This window comes from Myiozetetes cayanensis, unplaced genomic scaffold, assembly GCF_022539395.1.
Source record: "Myiozetetes cayanensis isolate MyiCay16 unplaced genomic scaffold, myiCay2020 scf13, whole genome shotgun sequence".
NCBI lineage: Eukaryota > Metazoa > Chordata > Aves > Passeriformes > Tyrannidae > Myiozetetes > Myiozetetes cayanensis.
In genome coordinates, this window is record NW_026086937.1 from 16,192,696 (window position 1) to 16,219,834 (window position 27,139).

The following is a 27,139-nucleotide window of genomic DNA, read 5'->3' on the forward strand; positions in this document are numbered from 1 at the left end:
TGAAAAAGACGTGCCAGATAGTGACACAACAGATCATTCAAAATAAGTTATGTATTCATGTTAAGCGTTATTTATCTAGACTGCAAAGGAAAACAAATATTGCTCTTTCTTCCCCCCTTCCTAATTAGCTGATTGTTTCAAATGCTTTTTGTTAGGGATTCAGCAATTTATGTTCTTTAAGCTTGTCATAAAGATAACACTTATTATGAACTATGCTAAGAATACAGTCCTAATTCAGCTTCCTTTCTTTTCTGGCTCCACCATAATGAAGATGTTTGCAGGATTCATTTATTTGATTCTGTCCAGGGAACCTCATGAAATGTATTTAAAAATAAACACAATAAAACACCCTTGCTCAAAACATTGCTGGCATTTTTTTGTGTGTGACATCCTAATAACAGTGATATGGAGTCCTGTTAAAATTCGGTAAAAGAGAAAAAAGCTGCATTAGCAGATAGGAAATTGGAAAAGAATAGTCTAGCTAACGCTATTAAAGAAAAGCTGAAAATTATAGTATAAAACAACCTCATTAAGACAGCTTTTAAAAGGTAAACAAAAGAAACCCCCAAATCCCTCAAGATTAGAGACCATAAAAGTAACTTTTTAAAAACAACTGCATAATGAAAGATAGCCATTACTAACACTGGAGACCTTCTGAATAAAAATAGTGTAGAATGTAGTTGTTGTTAATAAAAATAATTCTGGTTTTAATTTCCTAAGTCAAGATCACTCATCTTGACCACATCATGAAGTGCACAAGGACTTCCTCAGTGAGGGAGAAGAGATGCTTTGGGTTCCCACATACCAACTCTAATCCTCCACTCTGCCCTCTTCAAAATTCTCAGTGGCCATAGTGCCATCAAAAGCAGAAATTAAACAGATCTGCCAAAGGTCCTAAACTAGAAAAGTCTCGTCAGCCTGAAGAGAGTTTTAAATGGGCTATGTGTAATTCATGGAGCATAACACAGCAACATGATGTACAGAACAGACCTGCTCTGTATTAATCAAAGTCAGTTAAAAAAATATAAATCTCACTGCTTTGATAAATATAATCTAGTTTCAATACATATTTGCCACAGTTCTGATTTTATACTTTATTTTCTGGGTAAAATCACTTTTCATGACAATCAGTGAAACAGCCTATTTCCACAATTCCTTACAGCCCAGCAGGCAGGCCTACCTCTACAGCCCCGTTAATTATGAATCCTTTCTGTGATGCTAATAGATTATTCCACTTTGAATGAGCATCCAAAATTATTTAGTAACACCTTGTTTAATATGACAGTTTTGTGATTTTACGTATGAAATAATTTGCTTTAAAAAGTATGAAAAAAAATAAAAGAGCTTTCACTTGTGCCATCAGTTCTTTTACCAGCAACACTGGGAGCAAGTCATTAATTTTGGGGGATTTTTTTGGACAATTCAGCTGACATCAGCTTACCTATATTTCCACCAGGTCACTACACACAGGTACTATGGATGGGACAACAGATGGCCCTGCAAATCAATTTTGCATATATGCAATATAAACACAGTCAGTGTCAGCCCATAGCAGGTTCCATGCCTGAATAAGTAAATTGTTTTTCATCTTTAGTGAAAACAGAATGCAGCTTAAATCTGGTTTGATTTTTATTCCCACTAGTTTTAGTTTTGACTGTAAAAATCCTTATTCTTTCACCATATCATATGGTCTGACTTCAGAAATTATTAGTATCTACTCATTCCTCAACCTTTCAAAAACCATATTTCTTACAAAAGGATTCAGACATCTAACTTCATACAGGAACATTCTTGTTAATGCATCAGCCAACTCCAAAAACAACAGCTTCCATAATGGACCATTACACTGACTAATCCAGTTTCTGCTTTATTGGCATGAAGCTGATTGTGGTCCATTCCACACTACCTGGAAAACAGATAAGTTCACTTTGAAAGCATTTAAACTGCATTGCATGGCAGAATGCAAGGTTTGTAATTGGAAGTAAAATTGTTAGAGAAATGAATAATATAATAGCACTAATATAAAAGTACAAGGCTCAGATTAGAGACTGCTGCACTCTAATAGCCATATAGATGAATTTTGTTCTCCTGTCACTTAGCAATCCCATTTCAGTGAAAGATGTGGGAATTAAACCCCCTTGAAAACCAAGCCATTAACCCTTGCCTCAGTTTACCCAGTTGCAGTGTCTTATGGTAAAATATAGATGTAGTTTACAACAAGAGGGCATTGAAGAATTCCCTCTTTTTCTTCTATTATTCTCTTCTAGTATTAGAGAAAAAGCTTTTGTAGAGTACTCAAACATACTCTAGGAACAGATAAAGGACTCCCTAAATTGGTCTAGACAAACTTATTGCTTCCAGCTTATTGACTCTTTTCAAGTGGCTTCAATTTCCTGTGCCATTTCAGGAATAACCTAGGGAAAGAATGATGGATTGGTTGAACCATATCCCTGGCACACCTATGTCACTCAACATTTGATACCAGGGGGTCCCTAAACTGTTCAGATGAAGTATCTTTAGAAGGCTAAGGACAGGCCAGCTTATATTTACTCATTAATGTAACTGGGTATTTCCTGATATCACAAACACCATCAAATAAGTTAATGACACTAAAACTCAGTGGGAATTGCCAGTTATCCATTTACTGGTCTGCACAAAGATCATTAGGACATGCTAGCAAGGAATGAAGGTCAATGGACAGATTTGCATTTACCCACCTTTCTAGAACCATTAGATCAAAACTTGCTACACATAAACAACTTCACTGGCAAAGGGGAAAATCCTTTGCACTTCCATTGCACTCACAACAGAAACATAAGAATCTTTGATACAAGAATCTTCATTTCTACCACAGCCCCTCTTGATCCACTGAGCTAAAACAGATTGCAGGACACAATCATCACACCCCCCTTTTTCTAACAGGTTGCCATGAAGGCCAATTAATGGCATATTATTGCAGGCCCTATATTCCACTTAGCAAACAGCTGCATTCTGACTAGAATATAGTTATGATATTAATGTAATTACATGTTCTATATATAATAGACATTGTAGATCATATAATAACATAATAGTGCCACAAGAGTAGAAGTCCGGAAAGTCTGCACAGCTATTTCTTAATTTATTTTCTGAGCCTGATTTTCTCACTGTTCTGGCTCCCTCCATCATGTTGAGGTAAAAAGCAACACTCACCCAGGCAAGGTCACAAGAGTCCTCTACGAGAAAATGGTGCACCCCAACCTGCATCACACCTGGCGAGCTGGATGCAATCCTCCATCAGAACCAGACAACTCTCCACCAGCTCAAGGGCAGAAAGCAGCAGAGAGGTGCCTCCAGACTCCTCAAACATGAGCTTGCTATCTCTGCAACACTCTCAGGCTGACTACACTAGAAACAAGAGAACAACTCCACGAAATAAACTCTCATGTAATTCCCCACATCATTACTGATGGACTAACCAAGTCGTCTAAAAGAATTTCCCCCCCATTCATTGAGCTTTGCGTAAAATATTCAGCCCTCGCGGTGCAAGAACAATACAAATGGATAATCAGGGGTATTGATTTCATAATGATTAATGGATATTGTACAGTATCTTTTTGCACTCTGCTTTCCTTACACAGCCAAGGCTTCCACTAACGTCACGGGGAGTTTCTCGAGTGTAGAGTGCTGGACTAGGTAATTGTTTTTGCACTTAAGGGCATCTTGCTCCGTTTGTTTTGTGCATAATAAGAGCTCATACTTGTACAGTAATTTAGCATTTCTGAATAAACAGAAATTGTGATTCATAATTCTCTATCTTCTTGCCCTCATTTCTTAAAAAAAAAAAAAAATAAAAATTGAGTCACTGTTGTTTAATCCGATAATTATGCAAACACTAAATCTTACACTGGAGGAGAAAATGTTAACACATATTGAAAAACCAAAATGCGTAGAACTATAATCTGTATGATAAAATGCATTACTCCGTTTAAAAGGATTGTTTTACAGAAGCAATTAACAATCAGCAATCATACAGTTCAGCCCGGTGTTTTGATGCCATCTGTTGGAGTAAGTCTTCACATTCCCTCGAATGAAGCTATAATTTTCCGTTTATGATTTCATTAGATGCATAGAGTGTAACAGCCACAGAAAGAAAGAGGATTTCACCAAACACTTTCATTTTAGAAAGAGCTGCTCTAAACATTTTTGTGTGACACAAATCTTTTCCTAAGAGGACAGGAAGTTGGTAAATTTGCAGTCATTCCCAGAACTCACTAACATATTCTGGTGTTTAAAGAAATGTTTTGGAGGCTTTATTTCCTATTAGCAAATCTATGAAAAATTTATTTTATAAACATGATACATTTCATTTCACCGGAAAAACTGCAGTAAAACGCATTCAGAAAAGAAAATGGGTATTTTTATTCCTTTCCAAAAACTAGTGATTTTTTTTTCCAATGGAACAAAGTTGTTATTTTACATATCTCCCAAAAATACATTTGCCCATTTTATTAATCCATTAAATACTTGATTAAATCTTTGGGGGATTTTTTAATACACTAGGGGGAGCTCGATCACTACATTGTACACAAACAATTAGCTCAAACAAAGTTTAACTCTCTAAGAAGATCTTCTAAAAATAGCCTTATAAACAGCTCTAGCTGATAAACACACATATTTCTATATGACAGGACTGAAGGCTCACAATATACCAGAGAACATTAAGCAAATAATAGAAGTCATATAAATAAATTAAAATTACTCTTAGTCATTTTTAGTATTATATTGTTATTATTATATAGACTTCTCTAGTGTATCCAAAGAGGAAAAAAATCAAACACAAACAAACAAAAAACCACAACACCTCAAAAACAACCTAAAATAATCCTGTTTTTCCTCCTAGTACCACACATCATGCTGATTCACCTTTATAATGCTGGCCCTTATACTATTTATTCAACAATAGCATAAGCAATGCTGCTACTCTGAATACTTAACTATTAAATTTTTCTTCTGCATTATTACTCACCAATTACACAGAATGTTTTGCTTAAAGCAGAAGGAATAAATTCTGATTTTACTTATTGTGTGCCTACAAGTTTTAACCTTCTAAAATGAACCAATTTGTAAATTTTTTTTTCCTTTTTTTAAAAGGCTTTAATCAGTTTATTCTGATAGCAGGAAAACTTCATTCCTAAAAAGAAAAAAAAAAAGACTTGACCTGGTAAATCATGATTTTAATTGTTGATTCCTTTCAAGTATTGTGGTGAAAATTGCCCACTCAGCTGCAGTTTTCAAAATCAAGAACAGACTACTGTACATGGTTGTACAGTCTTAAAAAAAACTACTAGTCCAACCACCCCAATTCTACAGGTGCCAACTGAATGTCCATACTACAGTTTTTTTCAAGAATACATTTTCCAAGAACTGAGTATTTGACAGAAGTGCATTCTTTTAAATAAAGGAATGCATTTTAGTACTAAAAAGAACGGTAAAGGTAAGCAACAGTATTGATCTTAATAACCACCATTTAATTTTACTATTTTACTACTTCTTTTGCATCTCCTACTCTCTATTCACTACCTTTTTTCTTTTTTTTTTACTCCACCCCTCACCAGCAGATCACGTCATCACTATTTCCAGTTAAACCTCCAGCTGAAACTCCTAGATGTTGCTTTTAAAGTTTTTTATTAAAATTATTATTTAAAGACACTAGAGGGGAAAGGGTGAAAAGGTCACACAGACTGAGGTCCATTCAGTCTGGTCTGGCTTGGCCATCCCAGAGGGGTAATGACGGAAAGAGGATTATGAAGTGGCTGTGCAGCAGTTGCTGCCTCCAGCTTAGATGTGATGTTTTACCTGGTTGATTTCTTTACAAACCAAGATTCAACTCCGACATGAACAGCAACATGTATCTCAAAATATCACCCTTAAAATCGAATGAAAAGTCGATTTGATCTCATCTGTGTCATCCAGAAACAAATCTGATGTGACAGAGCGAGATGCTGGGAATATTCAAGAAGTAATACAGCATTTTACTGATGAATATGAATCAACACCTATGAAAGAAGGAAACTGTGGAACTCTTAAGAGTTTCCCTGGATAACATTTGTCCATTGCCCCCATGGAGTATTAGATTGACAGTTGCAGAAATATTTGCAGTAGAAAGTACCTTGAACTCTTTTGGAAACTTATTAAAAAATATATTAATGCTACTACCAGTACTTTTACCAAACTGCAAATACTCTACAAATACTCTAAATGCATATACAGCAAACAGCACATATGTATTTTACTTTCATTGCTGTCCTGTCCTCACTCTGCACTACAAGAAACTTGTCCCACAGTCCACAGGATGAGCACCTATACACTTTATTAAATTAAAAAGTTACAAATTTTGACAGAAGATCGGTGCTGATGACAGAGGCTTAAAAAGGCAAATATTATTTGAGTTGAACTGCCAATATTTTTTTCCTGTGCTTATACTCTACTGCAAAAGGAAATGTTCCTAATTTCAAGAGATCTAGTGATTGACTGGTTGAACCTATCACCTTTCATTACTAAAAAAGGACAAGGTAATTTTCATGTCTTAATTCATTAGCAAAAATAAGAAGTTATTCAGTATATATAAGCACACAGAGAGCAGGCAGTAAGGGTAACCTCATGAGATTTTTTTTTAGGACAAATAAAAACCAAATAAAAGCTGGTCCTACACTGAAATGATTCCAGGGATTCATAGTTCATCATCATTCAACAAACTAATTGCACAAATGTTAATGCCACAAGTTTTTAGTAATTGGATAGTATATCTCACCATGAAATGTTTCAGGCATGTTCTACTTCTGTGGAAGACCAAACATTGTAGGGAGGCAAATACTGTCCATCACGACTATTTTATATTGCCCAGCCACTCAGAGGAGTTTTGCAACTAAAGCAGTTTAAGTTCTTTGATGAAACAAAATAAAGTTTTCAGTCTCCAGAATTAAGAACTTCTCACAGATCAAGAATGATAAAGAGTATGTGATTACAAAAGCTATTATGAGAAGATGTTTCAAGTGATACATATATATATATATATAAATCACTACTTAAAAATAAGATATTTTGACTATGGTCTGAATTTCAGCTTGTTTTGGAACAATGTCCTGTGTCTGTTCACCATCCTTTACCAACAGTAACTCTTGGCTATCAGTAACCTTCACTCACCTAGCCTATCACATACAAAGTTACAACTTGACTTTTGGGGGTGAGAGAAAGAGAAATTAAAAGGTCAAACTTTTAAAAATCTCATATCGTGAGCCAAGTTTTTAAAAATCCCCAAAACCACAAAACTGAACTGTATAAAGCATTTCAATAAAATTCTGTGCTAAGATCATGAAATAAATGCCTTAATAATTCCTTACAGGTTGTTCTTGGTGCCTTTTCCTCAGCGTTACACCAGGAGGTCATGTTTTGCTGCTTATTTAATATTAATTTTAAGTACTTGGAAGAAAATGCTTCCAGGGATACAGCCCTACAATTTCATTCTCTATCCCAGAGAAGCCACTATTTTGAGATAAAAGTGGTATCTATCTCACAATGACTCCCCGTACAAGGTGAAAAGTTTTGTCCCAGTTTACAAACTTCTACCAAAATGCTTTAATTTCTGGATTTTCCTCTGGATTTCTTGGTTAACAATGAGATGAACAGGAATAGCTGCTCCCTGGGAAGAGCATTACAAATGCCTTCCCACAGATACTGCATTTCATGGCAACTCATGTCAAATTAAACACACTGTCATGTGGTTCATTGCCCCAGTGAAATACCTGTAGTTTCTAAGTTCTTGTTCATAGTTTACAAGTTCTTGTAAACAGAAAGATGGTAAACAATGGGCACAGACAATCAAAGCTACTCACAGGTGCTGTAAAGGTAAAGATGAAGGTAGGAAAAATATCCTGCACAGTAAATGGCATTTCACCAAAATGAGAAGGAGGAAAGTACAAACTTCAGGTGAGCAGCAGCTGCTGCATTCTTTCCTCTCTTCCCAGATTCTGTTTGAGAAGTAGAAAAAGCAGAGAAAGCTGATATGCTCTGTCATTAGACCCTACATACTGAAACATTTAAGCCTATAAACAAATCTCCTGCATGTAATGAAAAAAAAATAAAATAATGTAACTTGAGCTACCTCTAGGCTATGTGTGTGGACCATAGGAAGCACATTTACTGTGTACCAGTAGCAGTGCACAAAAGCACTTTTGGCTACCAGAGGAGGAAGAAAAAGTGCTTAACTACTGCCACAACAGGCATCATGTAATCAATACGTTCTGAGTAGAGGCACATTATCTTCAAAGGCAATGCTTGAAGATCAAGACCACTGGTTCATTTGAATTAACCTCCAGTGAAAGTCACAGGTGGGGCACTTGCTCCTCTTCCTGTTGCTCTCATCCTGGACAGCTCCTAAATGAGGGCAATGGGTTTACTCTAGCAAAAGAAGTTTCCAAAAAAATTCGCTCATCAGATGAAGATTCTGACGACTTTTACTAATTGAAGCAAAAGTGACAAGAAAAATAAAGAGATTTAACATTCCCTTAAAAAAAAGAAATAAACTGCTTAAAAAGTTTCACAGATTTTAACACCAAATCATACTACGGCATCCTGAAGTTTCAACATGACTAGTCACTTGATCTTTTCTTAAAACTGTAACAATTCTTTACTAATTAGTAGTTGGTTGGATTCAATAACTATTATGATAGTCTTTTCCACCCATTAGAGCATGTGCTGGATGAGGGGAAGTGGACAAGTGAGTTCTTCCCATAACCTACATCATAAATATCTACAGGAACACCTCCTACTTATTCTGACATAGGTGATAGATAACGGTCTCTAATTTTAGTTGAAAGCAAAAATCCCAATTTCACTTCCAAAATGTTTTAGCATTCACTTTAAACAATTTGTATTACCCTGTCCCACAACTTCTTTTGCCAGATTAAGCCTGTTATAACAGAGCTGAGAGAAGGCAATGGGGTTTTATTCCTCACATGAACTTCATGTAGCATTACAGTGTAATAATCCAAACCCACCACAGAGTTCATTGTTGGCTACCAAATATTCCTGTCTGGCAGAGTCAGTCCATCAGTGGGAGCTTAGGTATAGAAATATATGACCAAGTCTTATAGCTGGCTTTAATTTATCTAGGGAATCTCTTATTTATAGTATTTGAACAAACTTCAAGAGGATAGAAAGGATAGTTTGTATTTCAGAAGTTGTTCAACAAAATGGCTCTGACAGTTAGAAGAATAAATTCTATTGGCGTGTGATTCCACCACTGTGTAGCTTCTACCATTAGCACCATCTACTATTAATCATCTTAAATATCACCTAACATCTACATCAGCTGAGAATAAAATAAGTCAGATGTCTAAATCTGGTCCATGGCAGATACTCATCAGCATAAAGAAACCTGCTCCATGACTGCATATTAATGACATTCTATGTTCATGAATGACTTCAAAATCAGAAAGATACAAATCAAGGTGCAATTTGCAGAAGTCAGTTTTTCTATTATTTTTTCTTTGTTTGTTTTGAGTTTTTTCTTGGTTTTTTTTTCTTTATTTTTTTAAGACATACCCTGTCAAGTGTATTACATAGGTAAATCTGCACAAGAAATTGTATTTCATACACTCAATTTTAGTAGACTCAATGTCTCCTATGAGTGCAGAATTCATCTAAAATTGTTACAAAAGAAAAATGCATTTGTGATCTACTGAAAATATAAGAACTCACTAGACAAAAAAGAACCTTGAAATCAAACTCCGAAATTTCATTTAAGGACTTCTAAGATTATAACCACTCACATGTACAGTCTTGATAAAAATCAAGCAAATACACACAGTGAAATAATCATGAAAATATTGCTAAAAGTGAAATTTTAACCAAAGGCATGTGTAATAGCTTTATCTTTTGACTCTTTGCTGAAATACCTCAGAAACATGAGCGATCAGTTATTCCCCATACAGGAAATAACAACAGGTTAGGTACTTGTTGAACCAAAAAACATAATCTGTCTTATAAACAAGGTAACGAACATGGTTGTAGAATACCTAAATTTCACATAACAGGAAATATCTGTACCAAGCAATTTCAGTTCCATTCAGTATTTCAAATGATTTTAGATTCTGCTTTTTGACAAGATGACTCAACTTGACAAAGAACAGAAGAATGCTATTTACCTTCACTTTCTTTTCTGCTGGCAGAAACAAAATCTGATCTAACTTATTTTCCTTAGTCGCTTTAAACAGTCAATCTTTTCCCTGAAAACTTTATGGATAACAAACAGCCTCATTTAGCAGCTGAAGTAAAAGAATATGTCAGTAAACATAAAATCTTCCACACTCTGAGAAGAACTAATGCAGACAAGATGCAGGCATTGCAATTAAAGCAACAGCAAAAATAATCTTCGGACGCTTCGTGTTCAGGTTACAGGGGACAAGGTCTTCTGTCAGATACACACAGCACTCAGAACAGTGTTTGGTGATCACTGGTCTAAGCAGTGACAGAGCATGGCACTGAAATTACATCCTTGCTTATGGAACACAAGCAAGTCATAACACGCTTTTCAGCTGGACTTGCAGCTCAAGCATCATCCGGTTCCCTCTCACAAGGTTTCCGGGAAAAAACACAGACCAAATAGAAGTCTCATAAAACACATCACATCCATTGCATTAAAAGGCTCAACTGAGACGTTCCTCAAGCTTTTAATTTTGGTAAGAACATAACTAAGCTTAAAACACAAGTCTCTTATTTGCCCAGCGTTCAGGAAGCTGAATAATGAATGGACGTCGTCCCTTCCTCAAATGCACACAGAATTCGTGCTGCAAGACAGTGGGGCTACCACGGTATATCAACATTTTATTCACTCTTTAAAACATGAATATTTAAACAGAAGACATTTTTCCCCATGCAGAAGCCTAAATAGAAGCTCTTATCAGAAATAGTAAAAGCTGTTATTTTTTTTTTCAAGAGGTTTTAGACTGTATAGAGATAGTTACATACACAGGCATCTCAAATGAGAGGGCACCACACATACATGTAATTGGTTGCCTTTTCTTTTTCCTCGGCAGTCTGTACAAAACGTGAAAATGTGCCTGCTTCTGACTAGCCATTAAAAGGCAGTGGTTGCACCATACTGTGATTTGGGGAGCTGAAGAAAATAGCCAGAACTGACTGATATCTGATAAACAGTAACAGGAGTCAGTTTATTGCACCAATCGTTAAATAATGGTGCTGATTATAAGGCTGCTAACTGCAGATGCTGTAATTGTCTGTCATAAATCTTAGTCATTTGTGACAGGAGCACAATGAAAGAGAGCATCTGCTTGAGGGCAAATGACTTCTGATAAATATCAGCTCTGCTAAAATGTACTTGGATGTGTCTCAATATTTTGGAGAGCCATTCATGTTGCTTCCACAAATGTGAAGTTATTATTGGTTTGTATTGATTTTGCCACCTTGGGTTTTTTTTTTTTTTCCTTTTTAAAGAGACAGAGTCGGAGAGTGACTCAAGGTTGAGTTGAATTGAATCTCAGCTCTTTATCTGATCTACTCATTCCTCTCAAATGCATGTTTGAGTGGGGAAAAAAAATAATTGCACTTTTTCAGAAGATTGCTGTGCAGAAACACAGCCTGGAAAATTCAATATGTAGTTCAGGTTTTTATTTTCTCTCTTAAAGCAACTTCTTACTAAAGGAAGAGAAACACTTTTAAAGATTTTTTTTTCTTAACATAATATTTTGAAAGGATTTAAAGTTGTTGAAGTAAGAGCCAAGTAAGCTATTTCTGGAGAGTAATAAAATACAAACTCAAAAAGCTATCCAAAATTAATTTTTTTTGTTTGTTTTCAGAATAATTAGCAACATTTTGTTTTCCTGTCCAACCTATCACAATACAACAAAGCCACATAAGTTCTTCTACCCTATCCCTTACTGAACAGTTCTTTAGTTCTTAATTTTATAAATGCTTATCATTCAGCAGGCTATTGCAGTCTAATTTCACCATCACTGAAAGTGGTGCACGCACCAATTAATATTTAAATATGTATTTCTTGGTGATATTCTTAACACATCACCAAATATTTTCACAAGTATAGGCAGTAACTCTGAAATTTAAAATTGAAAATTCTACTGGTAACTGACTGTTAGAATAGATAATGGCTTTCTCTTCCAGTAATCCCTTGTTTAATTCAATGATTGGTGCTTAAAATTTGCAACAAATTAATTGGATTCTACTGGCAGTTGTTTCCTTCACTGCACAACTGCACATGTTGCCAAAACAGGTGCAACTCACATGTTACATCTGCAAAACCTGCTGGAGCAAATCAGTTGCAGCCACCTGAAAGGAGCCCAACCCACATCATTTATAGGCCAGGGCACCACCTTGAGGTTACACAGTGCTTGGTGTAAAGAATAAAGCTGAAAAGCACAAATGCAGTGAAAAATACTATTTTCTACTCTTTGAATAACTTTAATAGGGGTTAAAGACAATTACAGCCTAGAACCCTACCCGATCACCCAACCTGTGTCATTGGTGAGGTTCAGACTTGGAGGTTTGCAGCAGAACCCCCATCACTCGATCCAATAAAGTGGCAACAGGAGCATCACCACCACCCCTCACGTGGCCCAGCAACTGCAAACTAGTTAAAGGACACGAAGGGCAGAGGACCCCACATGACATCTTTTGCCCAGAGGTAAATGGGAAATTTCTCACCTGCATAATAAATTAATTAAAAAAAAAATTTAAAAACCCTAAACAGCAAAATAAAGGAAATAAAGGGCAATGAGCAGGTAAACAATTTTCATAGCTGTCTGATGTGAGCAGTAGCAGTTCATGAAGGTACGTGATAAGGTCCACACCATTTGTAGTATCCAAAGAAATGAGGTTACTAGAGTTAGTGGGGCAAAAATCCCTAACTGGAGTGCCATGGAGGACTGTTAAAGTACCAAGTCAATGAGCAATAAAATGGCCAGTGAAAGTAATTATTGATAAAAGTTAAGATATAGTTGTGAAGACCAAACACTCTCCTTTCACCTGTGCATACAGAGGTTCCCAGGAGGCTACTGCCATTTGGTCACAGAAGAAATTCTTTTATGAAAACACCAACCCAATACTCACTTGCAGTCAAAAAAGTCAGCCAAACATTGTGAATATTTTAAGAAAGAGAAAAAATTAGGAAATCATGTGGTGTTTCTGTTTCTTCACTACTTGATGCAGTTCTTTGCTTTCCCTCCCCAAATTATGTAACAGAAACAGCAAAGACCTAAAGAAGACAACAAAGATTGTCAAGTCTGGACAGGAGTCTAGGGATGAGGGTTATAAAAAAACTACAAAATTCGAGATAATTTTTACGAAATATGAGATACAGCAGCATAAAAATCCATTGAAGGTTATTGAAAAAACCCTGGAAGCCAAGGAAGTAGTTTGAAGTAGTATTATGGTGTGAATGCCTTGTTCTTACATTCTGTCTTGGGTCACTTATCATAAATAGTATAAAAAGGACTTTGGGTAACAATGACCTTGATAAAAAGAGGTTTATAGCAAATGATGATTTTGCTTAATCTATTAGTCAAAAGGAATCCCTCCTCATGTTAAGGCTGCCCATGAACACAAAGAAAATGAATGTTAATATTTAAAAAAAAAAGAAATTGTTTTAATGGTTTATTGTATTTTGTCCTCAAGGAACATTTTCATCCTCTAACTCATCTTTAAAGATCTATTAGTCACAAATTCACCTTAGAAAAGTTTGTTTTGTGTCCTTCCTTGAGTAGTTTCTTTATTTTCCCCCATCACTATTCCTATTTACAATACACTGTTTTAGCCTCCCCCTCCCAGTTCCCAGATAAGAATTTGTAGATGAAGTCTGTGATGAATATTGGATAGGCAATTAGGGAATATATCCAGTTTAGTCTAAGGAGGAAACATGATCCATTCTTTCTCTCAGTGAAACAAACTCCCAAACAATCAATAAGAACAAAGAGAGAACCAAAAATCAGCACCCAACTTATTTTCAAGTTCAAATGTGCAGGGATTACTCCACATTCAACATCTAAATACTTAAAACCACCTTTTATAGATCCAGTATTTATTAGAGTTGTTGAAAGGATTATCTTGTCATTGCTCTTCGTTAAAAATCTCTCTTCCAACCTCCTGGCAACAGGTCGGGAAGCTTCAAAAGTATGAGATTTTTTTTTTAAAAGCTAAGTTGCCTTTCTTTGTCACCTCCTCATTAAGAAAGAATATAATGATTTTATTCCAAATACAATAATTATAGTGCTTGTTTTGATCCTTTAACACTCACTTTTTTCTCTGCAATCAAGAAAGCTGAGATTCAGGCATAAGTGCCAGGGATAAAGACTGAAAGGAAACAACTCAGCTTTCTTGATGTTCACTAACTGTCAACCACTGTCAACAGCACACAGAAGCTCCATTCCAACAGCACCAAGTCATGGCAAAAGCAGCAAACCAAGGAGATTGCACTTCCAGAGGCTGGAGGGTCAAGCATTTGTCTGCAGCTTAGGGCATCAAAAGATGCTAAAAGAAGCCAAGTTCAAAGCAAGAAGTTTACCAGAACGGCTTGTGGTTTCAATCTACATTTCAATTAAATCCATGCCTCTGTAGGTAGGAATTAGCCACCACTTTTACTATTTTACTACCCTTTTCCTAGGACTTCAGCTTTTGCAGTACAGCACGTCCATCAGCAGGCATTTTCTGACTGTAACCCAACCTCAGCAGCAGAACTTTGCAGCACAAATCTTGTTCAAATGTACTCAAGAAAACCACAACAAATAGATAGAACTGGAGCAAATCATGCTGCCCAGTTAGCCTTGGGACTAAAGCAGTGACTTAAAGTGTAAGTTTATTTCAGCTTAAAAATAAAACACTTAACCTCTTTATCAGTTCCAAAAAAATTCTTCCATCAAAAATTCCTGTGAATGAATTGTGAGGAAATGTGAGGAAAGCAGTATTCAGACTATAACTTGTTCCCAAAGAAGGCTCTGAAAGCTTTCACAAAACCCACAAATGCAGTCACCCAAATGACTTTTCTGTGACAGTTGAACCAGATGCTTTTACTCCCCACCCACCAAAAATTAATTATCAGTTTAGTGGACACTTACAAAATTTGGAGTTGGGAGGAAATAATTTTTTTTAGTTTTTTGTTTTCAGAAGCAGATCAAAGGAAGTTATTGTTTATGTGACCAGAAACTCACCTTTGCGATGGGTGCACCCCATCACCTCAAATAACTTCTACTAGAAGGTGATGGCATCATATTGGTGGATTTTTTTCAGAAAAATCTGCACGCAAACTAATTTCCTGAAGGAGTAACATGGTTTAGTTTCAATTTTAAAACAATAAAAAATTCTTAATTTTTAATTACAACTCTTCTTCTCAAACCCACCTATTTTTTTTATCAGGTCCACACGAAGAAGTTGAAGCCCCAAAGTTCCTTTAGAATGAGCTCTAAATGAATATCTGTGCAACAGTCATTTCAAGGCCAATCCATCGCTGTCAGTGGAATGCCAGAGGATCAGCAGGGTGTGCAGGCTGTGCCTGTGAGGACACATGGGCATTCTTGCTGTGAGAGCACAGAGCCTTTCCTGGGGGCACTCAACGGGTTAAAACCACTGCAATATGCATTAAGCACATGATTCAAGTCAGCAGGGTGCCAGTCTAAGATGTCCTCAAAGCCTAATTTGATAGATATTATGCCATATGCTGCTGCAAGTAGTTAGTAATAAAGAAAGTAAAAATTTTATGGATGAGCAAAACAGGAGCTCTTGTGGATGGAGTGTTTTTAAATCAGGTGTATAATTTACGTACCGTCAGACCACATGTAGAGTGCATTACTCAATTGAACTTACGAGCAGATAGGAAGGCAGTTTCTTTTAATAAGCACTTCTTCAACTTATTGGCTCTACAATTACTTGCACCAATTACCAGCAGCTGCTGCCTGTTTGGTGTTTTATCTTAGACAAGGAGTTACATTAGTTTCTAATCAACAAACCATTCAAGGACTCTTTAAAAATATTTAAATTTAATTTCCCCATTTATTTTGAATTAACTGAAACACTAGATATTTTCATTGTAGTACTTTGAGTCTTCTTAGGTTCTTCTCCAAACATAGATTTACTGCTGTAACATTAAATTTAAAAATTCTATAAATCCAAGAATAAAGGCTATAAAATATTTGATGCAGGAACATATACTCACATCAGTAGTGACTTCATTAATGATGTATGGCAGTAAATACACAGGTGGTTTCTACTGTTTTTATAAAACATTAATCTCGCCATAGAATTCATTATACTCCAGCAGACCTTTATGACTTTTTCAAGTCTTTCAACTTTTTTAATTATTTACCTGTCTGAGTCACACTTAATAGAGTACCAGTTAAAGTAGCAACATAGCTATTACAAGAGAAAGCAATTTTTAAAAATTAAATGAAGACAGTCTTTATTACGAGAAGGAAGTATGTTTTTTTCCTTTACATCTAGATTTTCAAAATTATAGTTCTGGAAATTTCCAAGCAACTTAATGACTCTTGAAAAAACACCTTCCTGCAATATGAAAACCAGTGTTCCTCGTGTAATTTTGCTTTCCAAATATCTTAATAGGAGAAAGAGAATAAAATAAATAATTTAAAACTGTCAGTAACAGAAGTAGCTTAAAACTAAGATATACTGTAATACCAGCCTCCATTTTTTAAAAATAGAAATAACAATTAAAAAAAACCACAGTGTCTATGAAATTATTCCAACTGTCTGAAATGCAGACCTGCCACCTCTGCTGTTACACAGAGGATTCTACCAATGTAGAGTACAATAAATTCTCAAGAGAATTCCTGGTGCTCTATACCCACACCTACCTATGCCACCTCCCCCCCTACAAAAACAAGTGTTAGGGACAGGAAACTTATGTGTCTCTGATGCGATTTCAGAGGCTGCAGCGTACAGCTGTTGTTCTGGAAACAGCCCTCCTCATGACAAATCCCTGGGAGACAGCTGCCTTTCCAGGCAGAAAACTCTGTTTGCTACAAAGAGAACTGTCAGAAAAGAATAAATAAATAAATAAATAAAAACCCTCACAGCACAACCAATCAAACTACAACAGCATCACGCTTTGCACCTAAGTTCTTATAGCAATCATCACACTCTTTGGGTTTATCTCCTTAGGTACAGGGACATCCTTTGGGCTGTATGTGAGCAGCATGCCAGGAAGGCTGAAATCTGAACAGGTGCCTTTGGGATTGGCACCAGTGGTGCTCAATCCACTTCAGAGAACACATCAACCACCACAGGAGAGAAATCTTGCAACACAAGCCATCCTATCAGGGCAGTTTTCACGATTCCAGGTTCAGCACTCAGGAAAGGGAAGATGACAATTCAGTGAGGTATCTCAAATCTCAAATGCAAATATATTGCATCTGTTTGGAGGAAATGAAGAAAACTCCTCTTTGTTCCTGGTTTTCTGAAATTACACATCAGCACGTGCAAATCCTTCACCTTTGTAAAATAATTAAATCTAAATAGAGCAGTCTAATTGTCTCTTCTTATTAACTCTTAAAAAATAAATCATCAAGACTGCTAAAAAAGCTGCAGAAAATTCACTGAAAGGGGCCTCAAGATCAATGTCTCATATAATAAAGGAGTTCTCTGTAAACATCAGGATACTACAGTCATTTTCAGAACCCAGTGCCAGAGGTGCCTTCCAGTATACTGGCTCCAAACACAGACTTAAAACTGTAATCATAGAATAAATGAGGTTGCAGGAAACCTTTGGAAGTCATCTGGCCCAATCCTTACTCTCCCCAAAGCAAGGTCAACTTCAGACTTGCTCTTAAATTGAATTGCACTGAAAATTATTCTGCAGATGAAAGAAATTATTCAGAAACTTCCTAGTGAGCATCACTTGAAAACAGGTGATTAATCAACCTTACATGTCTCAGAAGTTACTACCCTTTCTTCTCATTCTTCTCTAAAATATGCTGAAGCAAAAGCTGTGAATTTTCTAGGATTTTACTGAACACAGATAAATAGTCAGACCTTCTTCATTCTTCTAAAAAGAAAAATCAGTATTTCCCACAGAAGAGGAAGGTCCTGCCCTCCCTGTACCATAGACTTACAGTTTACTTTCTCCATCCCACTACTGGTGTATTAAAGCCACCCAAGATCATAAAAGATTTTGCTATTAAAGTTTAGAAATACATTCACATTTTTATTGCAAATTCCTTTAACTCATGCAGTTAACGTACAAATTATCCACCTTTTAATGTCATCTCTCTCACAGCTGGAAAAAATCTAACCCTCTCAGGACTCAATCAGATATTCACATCAATTTGTGTAATTAGCACTAAGCTTACTATCTCTCTTAATTATGACTGCAAACACTTTCTTAAAATAAATCAAACTCGCTGACTTACAAAAACAAAACAAAGATATCTAACACCATTTAAAAATTACTCATATAAATCTTAGAGAAGATGAATTCAAAGCCTCTTAGGCATTTTGAATGGAGAATTTTAAAAAAAGAAGATCCATAAAACCTGAGGTTGACACATCAGAAGGGTCTGCTCAAGTTAGTTGCTTGTGTTCCTTCGAGGTGTGAGGGGTACACCAGCTCACCACATGTCCCTAATTTGTAAGGGATCTCATTCCTGTTTTCCCATGGATATTCCCTGCCCCCACCTCAAAGTACCTGGGGGATTGTACAGCGTTCTTGGGCAAATACACACAGTTTTCAAATGTTTCTTGAAAGAAAGGTGGTCTATCCCATTAGCAAAACTAAGGTTACCACACATACATTTTACTACTCATAATTAACATCCCACCCGCTCTTCTGATGATATCTTGAAGAATGACATTATTGAAGCACACACACAGTATCCTGCAGAGCACAGGCCAGGAATGTAACTGCTGGTGTCTCTGGCTGATACATTAGGGTGCTCAGAAAATTGCAGGAGGATCTTACCCTCTCTCTGGATCAAATCTATAGAATGCCAAGCACTCATTATACACAAACCTCGAAGCACATTCGTCACCCTTGGGAATATACATTTACAACATAACGAATTTCAGACATGTCTACAATTAAAAAATTACTGTTGTTTCAGGGCTATGCTTGTAGAGAACGTGTAGGTTATGTAAACAAAAAGAAAAATACCACTGATGCCACTAATTTCTCACAGCTCTAATGCACTACTTGAGTGTAGGTATCACCTTATTGCACCACATGCCTTTGGTTATTCAAGTATAGATATTCACAGGCATAAAATTAACTATACTGTGTTATTCCTCACAGAAAGTTTCACCAGTTCAAGGGACTCATAGTCAAAGCAAGACTGTCAAGTTTAAAATAACTGTATGGTGCAGCCCTATACCTTGCTTTTGAGCACAGACAGCAATTTCTTCCTATAGTGAAGGACCTCATTCTGTGAGCTCTTTACCTGTCATACATCAGTATCCAGGCTCAGTAAGCAGGAACATCTGAAACTATAGGGACAGAACCTATTTTCTAGCTTATTTAGAGTATTTTCCAGTGGAATATCAAAGGCAAACAAACTTTTTTTTTAAAATTAAAATCCTTTTTTATTACCTCAATCAAGAAACAAAATTCCCAAGTGACTGAGGCACTCAAAGGGCAGCTAGAGGGGACTCCCTCCTGCCAAGGTCCTCCCTCTTTGGCAATTAACCTAGAAAATGAAGCTGTAGTTGTTCAATGTGCTGCTTACTTTTCAGATAGTAAATTTTTTTTAAAAGATCGAAAAATTTTAAGTGCCAATGTAATGAACAGCTAAAAAGCACGGTTTGGAAAGAAGCAAAGTCTTAGTGTAGAAAGAGGCAAAGAAGTCATGTTGTTTGGCAATTCCTAAGTGCCAGAAAATACCTGGAAAATAAAATTTGACATCCTTTGTTTCAGTATTACTTAGCCCTTAAAAAAAGATGGATACAACAACACTAGCTACTCCTTCCATTACCCTAAAATTGGAATATTCACCATGACAGCAATAAAGCTTTACTTACAGCTATTTACATAAATTATTTGATCTCTTCCTAGACTAAAACATTATCTTTATGGGTCATCTAGTAAGACAAATTTGAAATCTAAACCAGTGGAGTATCCCATTCAATTCTCAGTCATAAGACTTAAGACCTAGGTTCCCAGAGGAACAGGAGCTCCCCAGACAGACTCCTAAATCACCAAAAAGATTCCCCAAACTGAGCCCTCCAAAAAAGTCCCTACTCCTTAGTACAATGGACACTGGTGCTGAGACCACATGAGAGAAAAGAGACCGAGAATTCGCTCTTGAATTTCTCAACAAATTTGACTTAGGACTTGTAAGATCAAGTGTGCTAGGTCTCATTAAATAACTTTGCTCTGAAAGAAAACAGAGAAAAAAAAAGATGGATGAACAAAAAGGGAATATCAAACTTTACAAAAGTCCCTGGGTGTTTCTGTCTCCTTCCTACAAGCTCTTTTCAAATGCACATCTCCAGGTCCTCAAGGACAGAAAAACACCCAGACAACAAAACCCCTCACAGCTTTTGAAGAAAGAAAATATGTTCGTGCATGAACCTTGGTTTTACAAAAATAGGAGAAATAGGATGGTCGTTTCTTGCATGACAAGCACAAATGGTAGATCTGCAAGCTGTTGTTCATGTAAGCCCAGCAAGGCTTTAGCCACTTAGGGTGGGCACCACAGGGTTCCTTGCCCCCAACCATGGGAGTAATGACCACTCTCAAGTTATTTTCAATATCTGCACTAACCAATAGCCAGGGCAGTTCAGGGCTACTTTGTAAACATAAGGAAATTAACTTAACCTGAATTTAAACAGACTTCAGCACTTGGTTAAATTCGAGTTGATGCTTCTTACCACTGATTTTTTTTTCCCCCCATAACAACACACCTCTTTTTTTTAAGCACACGTCATATGATTCTTCTCATTGCTGGAGTCAACGTGCACTGCATACAATGTGTTGTAAAACAGGCAGTGCATCATTATCACCTCCTACTCAGAGCCATTTTAACCATAATCTCAGTATTTTGGTAGCTCAGCAAATTAACAAACTACTATCACTGTAAAGATGAGACTGTCATGTTATTTCAAGTGGGTTTTAACAGTCTTTGAACAATAACTACTAAATTTGTTAACATTTTACACTATTTTTAAGAAGACAAAAATTACATATCTTTTTAAAAGTCTGAAAGCTGAGAAGATATATAGTTTGATTTAAAACTGCATTTACTTTCCTGTAAAGTTGGTTTAAATAGTTTGGTTTGTCTTTTTTTTAATAAAGATTGGGCAATCTCCGTAGACTATTTGCAATAATTGATTCTGAGTTACACCACCAGCATTTCTGGCATTTTCTGTCCTTACCATTCCAAGCTGTGGCCTCCTGGCCTCTTTTCAACTACTGTTAAAATCACGGAAGAAATGGCAGGTTCTATTATCATATTACATGTACACTGAACGATAAATCCAGAGTTAGTCACGCAAAAAGGTTCAAAACCCCTACTTGAGAAGTCACCTAAAAAGCAACCATTACAAGAAAGCCCAAGGCAGTTGAGCTACAACTTTGTTGATACCCTCCCAGACAAACCACGTCATCATTTCCTCATTGCTCCATGACTCCCATGTCTTCAGACGTGAAGAGCGGGTGTAATTCCCATCACAAGCTGTTCAGAACAATTAAGTCACTGGGTTTAAGTTTTTATGCACTCACACAGTGCACTGGGTTTTAGCAACGAGAAAAGGAAGCAGGTGGCATTGAAAAGTACTTTCATAAATGTCCCTCAAAACCAGCAGAAATGTGACCTCTTCTATCCAAACTTACACAACTGATTTAAAGCACCTGTGCCTCCTGTCACCGTACCTGATTAAAGCATAAGCAGTCTGAGGTAGGAAAAAAATTCAAATGTTAAAGAAAACTCAGTACCAAGAATGCAACTGAAAACCTTTGTCTGTGAAATACAAAAAATTCTCCAGTTAATCTATTTTTAACATTGAACTAGGATTTCCTTCCTAATATTGTGTAAAAAAAAAAAAAAAAAAAAAAGCTACATAAAGAGATAGCATCAATTGAGCACTGTACTGGGCAGGAAATTTATGATATTTAATCTTTCCAAACGTTCACATGCACAAACCAATGAAAAGTAAATTGTACATTAAAAAGCTGGATGTGAAAGAGAATCTCAAAGTAGCTACCAAAGAGAGACAGAAGGGAAAGCAGGACATCAAACCACCCAGAACTCTGATGTTGTGGGCAAGAGAGGTGGTGAAAGAACTACACATACTTTTGCAAACCAAAAATTAAATGGAAGTGGTTTTGCAATCAGTCTTGGAAACAGAACTCCAGAGTTTGCTAAAACTGATAAATACAGAGTCTGGACAATTCAATGGAATATTAGACTGTTATGGAATAAACAGTACAACAGTTATGATTTATGAATTACTTAACAATTTCCTTCATAAGAACTGCTTAGAGTAACTGGAGGAAATACTCCATGCAACCAAATATAAAGTTTCTAGTCAGTAACCAATTCTTTCAAATGTTTACGTCAGATTTTCATACAAGTAGGTCTAAAAGAAGGAGAAAGAAAGTACAGTTGACCCAAGTCTTCACTTGACTTGTACTCTACACATATATATATTGGGACTAACTGGATATAAAACTGGACTGATGGAAGTGAACTATTAAGTGTTACACACAATGCTTTTTCTGGCAGTATTGCAGTGTATTGACAAAAGCCCATATACATGATCTACTTATTGATGAAGCGTACAGAGGATGATAATACTGAGAATTCTTCCAAATTAAAAATCAAAAAGTAGTTTAATATGGAGCTAAGCATGAAAGGTCTATTCATTTATCACTTTACTTTGTGAAATGTGGTGGAAATGAAAAGCTTAACTAATTTCTATTAAGGAAAAGAAAGAACTACACTAGTATTTATTTATTTATTTATCCTACAGACTGTTTTGTATTGCAGGATAATTGTAGTATTATCACCACTCTAAGGGCAGGAATGCATTTAAATGTTACCATTGCATCAGAGTATTATTGTGTACTATTCTGCATCAGAAAAGTCTAGCCATCCTGCAACACATTCAGTCAGAAGCTCATTTTTAAAAATCATATCTTAAATCTCACGTATTGATTTCTCGGCCCACCACATACAACTTTGCTCATTTCTTACTCCTGTCTGATTGCAGCAAGTTCCTGGAAGGCCAAACTCAGGCACCTGAAGACACAATTCTACTGCTGACTGCAGGGAACATCAGTTAAAACTTGGACCACAAAAGTCACAGTCATCACATTTACAGATTCCCTTTTTCCCTTCATCATCACCCTTCTAGTTTCCATGCTGATTTACCCAGGACACATCTCACAGTTTTCCACATTGTGTCTGCTTTTGAACCACCACAAAGTCTAGATTTTTTAGGCCCTTTATCACATTTCCAGAATGGGTTCAGGGCCAAGATTGCTTCCATAGATGACATTTTTCCTGGTTAGAGTTACACAGAATTAGTGTATTCCAAAATACACTAAAATCAGCACTAGGTAATTCCTTCTATGTATTTCTTTCTATATTCTGTACCTACAACCAGGGCTTTTCTGGACACTACAGCGTTTGTGTTCTTAAAGCAAAATAAACTGCAAAAAGCACAATGGAAAGTCCTCCAAAGACTTCATTGCTAAAGTCTTTATTCAAAATACATCTTGTTGCCAAACCTGCAAAGCAGAACAGCACTCCACTGCCTGCCTTCACCTCCTCCCCCAAGTTACAGATATTGATTGCAAAGCTGACATTAATAACGCAAAGAATAAAATATTCAAGACAGAAAGAACAGGAGAGTTAAAAACCTGAGTTTAAAACGTGCCCTAAACTTCTAATAAGGGTAAATAAACAAAAAAAAATGAGTCTTTAGGAAGCAGACAAAACAAAACACACATAAAAAGAAGGTGGTACTCTACTTCCCTATATAAACAGTACATGTGTCCAAATTTGTCCAGGATTAGATCCTGAAAGGATTAATAAAATCAGTCTCATTATGATGTGTGCAAGTATAACTTTACTGAGTCATAAAACTCACTAAAATTAAGTAAGTTAATACAGATCATTTGTAGAATCCAAGAAACTGTGCCTTTTTAGATGCAACTTGCAGATTCCTTCAAGTGCATTTACTACAAATTAAAAGCTTTTGTGTGATTGATTTCTTTTACATTGAGGTATCATAACCCATCTTAGTGTCAAAATCCCCTTGTAGGAAGAAAACTTATCTTGTAAACTTAGCACTGTATGAACAGATTGTTAAAGCTGCATTCACTCAACATATACTTAGCCACAGGTATAGCAACTATAATATACACAATTGTTGATGACTTTAGAAAATAGAAATTTATTTCACATCTTGCCCATTTTAATTAATCTGTTCTTTTTTTAGAAAAAAAGTCTTACTGTTAACCTAAAGTTACGAGAATATCAGATTCTGGAACATCCTAATTTTTTTCCCGGTGTTCTATAACCATACAAATATTTAATCATGTTATTGTGCACCATTTCTGAGTTCACAAGTACTGAGATATTCATTTGGGCTACACATGAACTGATATTACAGGAAACTTATTGCTACAACTAAAAGACAGGAGCCCCTGTCTTTTAGTCTTAAAGTTACCTTAAGAAGCTCATTGGTGTTATAGAGCAGCCAGCACGAGCAGCACCCTCACCTCAGCTCCTGAAGTTTGTGACTCCCTTCAGAGACAAAACACAGCTCCTTCTCCTGTTCCTCCTTCTCAGAACACTTTAGACTAACTTAGCTGAAAAGCTTCAGGACACATTTTTGCCACGTCTTTTGGCAGTTTACCTGTGAAGGCTGCTGGCTTTTAAACTGTATTCCTCCCTGCCGAGGTTTGCTGATCACTGCTGGGTGAACAACACCCAGCTGACACCTGGCTCTCTGATGCAATGTACCTGTGTAGTCAGGTGCTGCAATCAGGAATGCTGCTTTCCCCTTCCATCTGACAGCTGGAGCTCTTTCATTTACATCACCTGTTCACAAAAACAGGAGCAGGAAAGTTTTCCTTCAAAGACACCCAGGAACACAGAGTAATTCTTAATGTGATTACCTGTGGTGTGATATATTTATATCAGGGATATAACCCTAACTATCTTGTTGTGATTGGATTTCAGTCTTCCCAGCAGGACTTTCAGAAAAGCAGTGAGATACTATCCAGTATAAAACAACGGAAAAAATAAAAGTAAAGAAAAGTAATCTGGCTTTATCCTAGGTGTCATCATTCTGCTTAAGAACTTGGTCCATCATATATAAAACATCATTTAGGAAATCCATAATCAGGACACATAATTTCATATTTTCTGCTACTAAGAAGTGGAAAGACAAAAGTCAGTGCACTCACAAATATCAACTCGTTGAAAAACTGTACAAATTGCTTTCACCTGTGCCATTCACGCATCACCCTCTCTAAATAAACAGAAGTGTTGTAAGTAAAAATATGTTTCTGGTATAAACCACAAACAACTTTTATTCTGCCCACCAAAAAGAAAGGAATTTTGTAGTGGTTTCTTACACTCTGGAATGCTTGTTAAAGCTTACTTAAAGCTGCATTTCTAGAGCAACTGTTAATTTTCTAGTACTCACAGGATGAGATAAGGTTTGCAAGATTAATACTGTTCACACAAAAGTAAAGGAAAACACCTATATTCTACAATTTTATGTCTCTAGTGACAAATTATTAACTCATCCTGAACACAAAAAGCAGATATCCTTAATATATAAATACATTCAACTCTGATCTCTCTCCTTAGAGGGCCCCTCGGTCTGAGAGAAGTCTCGTTGGAAGAACTGATACCAATTCCTGAGCTGAGGTGCTACAGGAGACATAAAATAGCTTGTCCTCTTGTAGGCAGATGAAACCTTGCACAGCCACACATACTCAAAACTCTCTCCTTCAATTGCTACCTACATCCAGGTCCCTCCTTTTCTGATTAAAAAAAAAACAACAACAAAAACCAACTAAAAACAGTCTGCAGGCCACTTCTTGCCTGCACCAGCGAAATCAAGTTCATCTTCTCCTTAACCGACTTCAAAACCACAGAAATAGCAGAATAATTAAAGTGGTTTTGCTCACACAATTAGCTTTTAAAATAACACTGCAAATCTGGATGCCAGACAGCAAAGACTAAAGCAGGCCATCAACACTTCGGACATTCTCCGAGCAATAGGACCATTTTGTTGCTACACAGTCACGTCCGCTTGAGCCTCCCTAAGGTAAGCGATATATACTAAACAGTTTAGCAAAACAAACACCTGTGTATTGCAAGGAGGAGATCAGAGGAGCACGTTCCCTCCTCCAAAATATTTTAACTCTCCCCGGGCTGCGCCGGGCGCGGTTTAACTTTGCTCTTGCCAACAGCGACACTCGGTGGCAGCCCCTGGAGACACCGCTCGGTGCCACGGTAAATCCTGGTTCTGCTTTCACTCCAAGTCGTCCCACATTAAAAATTTCATGCAGAAAGTGCCGAGCGTGAGCGCAGCGCAAAATTTCCGCAGGAATACGCGATTATTTTTTTCGACGCTCCACGTAAAAAAGCAATCGTCCACAGTAATAAAACCACAATTATTCGGGTTTACAAACATTGGATGTAAATATTGTAGCATTTTTTAAAATAAAACGCATAATATCAAAATATTCTTTCCCCGCTAGTATTTATCCACTGAAGAAGTTAAGGTGTATTATGTTTCTTTCATGCTGTTTATAACACACGGAGTTCCATGCTATGTATGGACCTTATGCAAATGCTCTTTGATTTCAAATGAGACTTTGCATACTAAGGAGTCTATTTTCCCATCAATGCAGAAGAGATTTAAGCACATAAGTCCCATTACCATTAATGGGACTCACCCACATAAATCCCCTGCACATTGATAGACCCTCAGGATTTACATTGAAATGGGTCCTTTAGAGCCATTACAATGTCAACCTTTTGCCAGGATTTTGAGTATTAACAATACTAAGCAATACGTGGCAATCCTAATGTGTAAAATCCCAGCAAAAGGCACAACACAGAATGATGTGAACAGAGCAAAAATTTCTTACTCTTCTGCCATT

At 36.5% G+C, this 27,139-nt stretch overlaps 1 long non-coding RNA gene across 10 annotated transcripts in view; it reads right to left on the reverse strand.

The window, feature by feature from the left end:
* LOC126636094 (uncharacterized) overlaps nt 1-27,139 on the reverse strand; it is a 280,135-nt gene that overhangs the window by 214,225 nt on the left and 38,771 nt on the right. The window contains exon 1 of one of the 10 annotated variants that reach the window (XR_007627894.1): nt 3,193-3,289. The exons of the other annotated variants lie outside the window; for them this stretch is intronic. This is a non-coding gene — a long non-coding RNA (uncharacterized LOC126636094). Of the gene's footprint in view, nt 1-3,192; nt 3,290-27,139 lie in introns of those variants that run through there. 10 annotated transcript variants of the gene reach the window in all.